Here is a 5,000-nt window from a genome sequence, read left to right on the forward strand (position 1 = left end):
TAATTTCATTTGGTATACTAACAATTGCATGATACTGTCTGTGGACTAGTATCAGCTGACAGTCGTACTATCCATTCGTATTCCCTTACGTCCAAAAGATTACACAAATCCCCTCCTCTTATTGATTTAGCTAACATGTCTATCACCCTAAACTTAAATATATGATTTTCCCCTTGTTCTTTTATATGCTTATATAGGGCATTATTATCACATTGTTTCCTAATATTGGACTTATGCTCAATAATACGCTCCTTGAGCTTCCTTGTTGTCTTCCCAACATAGAATGAAGGGCACGCAACGCACATTGCTATATATATTACAAAGCTAGATGTACATGTGGCTAAACCATAAAATCTATATAACCTATTGGTGAGAGGTGTCATCCGGTAGATACCTACATGCATCTAGTATGCATGCACCACATGTATTCAGGGGTGTAGTAAAAGCACAACTCATACGAGTAAGTAGGCTAAATACTGTTGAGACAGTTTTCTTTAAACAAATGGATGAAACATGTGATGAATTTATAAACAGTGGATATTCTCAAACTTTAATAACTAGTATGAGAAAAGAGGTAGAAGATAATAGATACATTTTATATAGACCTATACTTTTTACTAATGATCAGGTTAGTGCCAATATGCAGGACTGTTCATCTGATGATATGAAACTAAGATTCATTACTTCCTATAATGGTAAATCCCACATTGTTAGACATGTGATTAGTAAATATTGGAGGGTTCTTCTAGCACAGGATGATATTAGGGCACTGATAGGCAATACGCCATCATTTACATATAGAAATAAAAAGTCACTAAAATACTTATTATGTTATAAAGACATTGTTAGTAGTACTGATGATTCATCTAGAAAGAAGAGCAAAGGCACGATATGCTGCTGCAATTGTAGTGTTTGTGGTGATATTATGCCTATTGCTGGTGATGGGTTGAACCCGAATAGTACATTTAAACATCCAGTCACCAATAGGTTATATAGATTTTATGGTTTAGCCACATGTACATCTAGCTTTGTAATATATATAGCAATGTGCGTTGCGTGCCCTTCATTCTATGTTGGGAAGACAACAAGGAAGCTCAAGGAGCGTATTATTGAGCATAAGTCCAATATTAGGAAACAATGTGATAATAATGCCCTATATAAGCATATAAAAGAACAAGGGGAAAATCATATATTTAAGTTTAGGGTGATAGACATGTTAGCTAAATCAATAAGAGGAGGGGATTTGTGTAATCTTTTGGACGTAAGGGAATACGAATGGATAGTACGACTGTCAGCTGATACTAGTCCAGGTCTGAATGCAGCAGTATCACTAAAGCCAATATTAGTTAGAATACAACATACCAAATTGAAATAAGAGTTGAAAATAATATAATGTATTTTTATACAGGCTATACATGGATATATACAATTTTTATGTATATTTCTTAAATATTTTTTACATATGTATGTAATTTGTCTTTTAATTTTGTATATTTAGGTAGTGCATATGGTCATATGACTTTGGCTGCAGGTCATGTGACGTGTTGTGGGTGTATTTAAACTGATTTTTAAATGAACCTTATGTTAATCATTGAAGAAGGGTGTTTGCTCGAAAGCTTTGTGTGTTTGATAAAGGTGGATTTTTTACTCAACTGACTTTTGGCATAAGTGTGGTTATGCAGGCCAACATCATTTACCCTGTGGACAAAACCGTTCCAAAGGGCGGTCCGCTCCTGCTGCTCATGAGCTGTTCAGCCAAGCAACATCGGGTAGTGCTGCACCAGGTGTGCGATGATGACCTTGTTCTCCTCCACTGTATAACTGGGTAGTCTCTCCTGGGACATCTTGTCTGAAAGGCATAAAGATGGAAACAGGTCTGAGGACCTCATACAGCAAGGTTATCATAGTTCTTAATACACATCTCTGTCTCTGACCCACCATATCTGCAACAACAATTTGATCACACAACTCAGTAGGTATGTCTACACAATACCTACCATTGGGACATATATTGTATTGTACAACACTTTGTGCTATCTGTTTGTAGCCATGCTCCCTGTGGGCACACTATCATTGCTGGCCTGTTATGGACAATGTCACCTGCATACCATTGTAAGGGCCACTATGGTTCCATATATGCACGTGGTCTGTTTGAAATGTGATTGCTGCATATCTGTTGTTTTGTGTTATTGGGGATATATATGCATGCTGTTGTACATGATCTGGGAATGTGTGGACTATTACTACTCACATATGTTCTATAACAGTGACACAATAGCATGTTTAGGGAACAATGGTCAGCTGAACCACCTCTTCAACCTCATCTGGCCATGTTACCATGCCACATCACATGTGGGACCCACCCTGAGGCCTCCTCATCTACTGGTCATGCACTACCTTCAGGTGGAAACACCTCAGGGGATGGTGTCCCCCCCGGGAGCACACACAGACATGATCCTGTCACCCAAGGTCAGGTCCAGGGTCTGGTGCATAGGGAGCTCCACAGAGACTTGTGGCATGTGCTACAGCACCTTGAGGCCCTCATTACACACTCACAGGGTCCACATGCTTCTCATGCTCAGTCTCCAGCCCAGGCACCTTCAGGGCCGTGAATCTGAGGTTGTGACTGGCCATGGGTGGGGGCCTTGTTCCCATTGTTTCCATATTAGGGCTCATGGGGCTTCCACATCACAGATGATACTCCCCATCCAGGGTATTTACCCACCACATGTGTCATATACCACCCCTGTAGGCTGTCTTCTCTATCTTCCAACCCAACCCACCTCCACAAATATACCTGCTATGCTTCCCCAAATTCTCAATCCCACCTTCACAAGCAAAGGGAATGTGTTCCCAACATGGGGTACACAACTGACATAACCATCCCTTTTGCACACACTTATTGCTGTATATATATATATATATATATATATATATATATATATATGTGTGTGTATTGATATGTGTGATGCTCCCTCACACATAGCATGCAGCACTGTCATGCAAACATAGGGGACATGTATTTATATACATGTGTGTGTGTTTGTATATATGTAGACATATATATATATATATATATATATATATATATATATATATATATATATATATATATATATATATGTGTGTGTGTGTGTGTGTGTGTGTGTGTGTAGACATATATTCTCTGTTGTATATATAGATATGTATATATATATATATATCTATATAGATATGTATATATATATATCTATATAGATATGTATATATATATATATATATATATATATATGTATATATATATATATATCTATATAGATATACACACATATAGGTATATCTGTAGACATACATGTATATATATATATATATATATATATATATATATATATATATATGTGTGTGTGTGTGTGTGTATATATATATATATATATATATATATATATATATATTTATATGGGGTGCATTGAGACATCAGGTCCACACTCTCTAACTCTCCTTCCTGCAGAGCTGCACTGTTCTCCCTTGCTACAATGCAGACAGTTGCCACATGTGGACAAAGCCTAACATTAGGGGGGTATATATAGGGACAGATTGCAGGTAAGCCTATTACACACTTACAGCATTTCTGCATGCTACATTACATGTTAACATGACTGTCCTGCAAGTGATGTGCTCTGGAATCCACGTATCCATCATAACGACATTACTTCCACCACCAGCTATTGGCCACACTGATATACATGTTTTGCATTACACAACATACACTATGATGGCTTATATCTTGTCAGTCAGTGCTGATCTGCACAGTTGACTGGTATTGCCCACTGCCCACAGGGGCAGACACTATTGTCCATAGCAGTTGTTCATCTGGACATCATTACAACAACACCTGATGGCGCATATAAATCATTCAGCATCATCTATCCCATTATTATGGACTAAGTACTACATTCAATCACATGCATATATACTTCACATACCTGTTGTGGGAATGATGTCTCTTCTGGATAGTTTGCTGGATTTTTTTTTGTTTGTTTGTTTTTTTTTTTTTTGGCTTTCATTCTCTCTCTCTATCTCTCTCCCATAGGTTCATAGGTTGGTACTAGGCTATCGGACCTAGGGCCTAGCCATAACAATTCCCTAGATATTTCTTCCCACAATATTTACTTCCCTGGACCCCTGTCTAGCAGGGTGACTGACATGATCCCTGGGGTGAATTTCCTATCTGTAACACAAAAAAGAGCCTGACCGGAAAATAAAAGACCAATAATCCACAATCTGGACAAACAAAAGGTACCACCACAAGTCGCTGGAAAAAGCTCAAGAGGTGAATTTCCTATCTCCCATCCAATCATCAAGGTTCCTTTAGAAGAGGGCCAAGGAGGCGCTCTGCTTGACATGTATGGGCAGCCGATTCCAGAGTATGAGGAGTCCCTGGGTCAGCAACCTATCCCTCCAGCATGTTTTGTTCATTGTGATGACAAGGTTTAGATCCCTGGAGCATGTGGCTCTGAGGGATTGGGATTTCTTTAAGTAGAGCATGTCCAACAGCTCAGGGTTTGACATGGCCTTGTATGTTAAGCAGAGATTGCCTCTGAGTAGATGATATGCCACAGAGTATAGCTGACGTTTTTTTAGACGGTCAGCATATGACATCTGCTTTAGGCCTGTGATTCTTTTAGTGAGGCATTTCTGCAGCCTTTCCAGCTGTTGCAGATGTCTTGTGAGGTACATACCAAATGGGGCATTATACTCTATAATGGGTCTAATGAGGGATGAGTACAGTGGGACAATGACTTCCCTTTTTCTGGATGAAAAGCTCTTAGTGATGTGTGCCACATAGAAGGATTTTCTGACTGTTGTGGTGATGTGGTTATCAAAGGTGACATCACTGTCCACCTGTGTCCCTAAGGCTCTCATCACACTTTCAGTGTTTAGTGTACTGCCACCTATGTGGTAATTCATGGGTACATGTTTTCTCCCAAAGGGGATAACTATACATTTCTTGACATTAAGCT

Source organism: Protopterus annectens, chromosome 16.part0 (genome assembly GCF_019279795.1).
Source record: "Protopterus annectens isolate FY-2018-M chromosome 16.part0, PAN1.0, whole genome shotgun sequence".
NCBI lineage: Eukaryota > Metazoa > Chordata > Ceratodontiformes > Protopteridae > Protopterus > Protopterus annectens.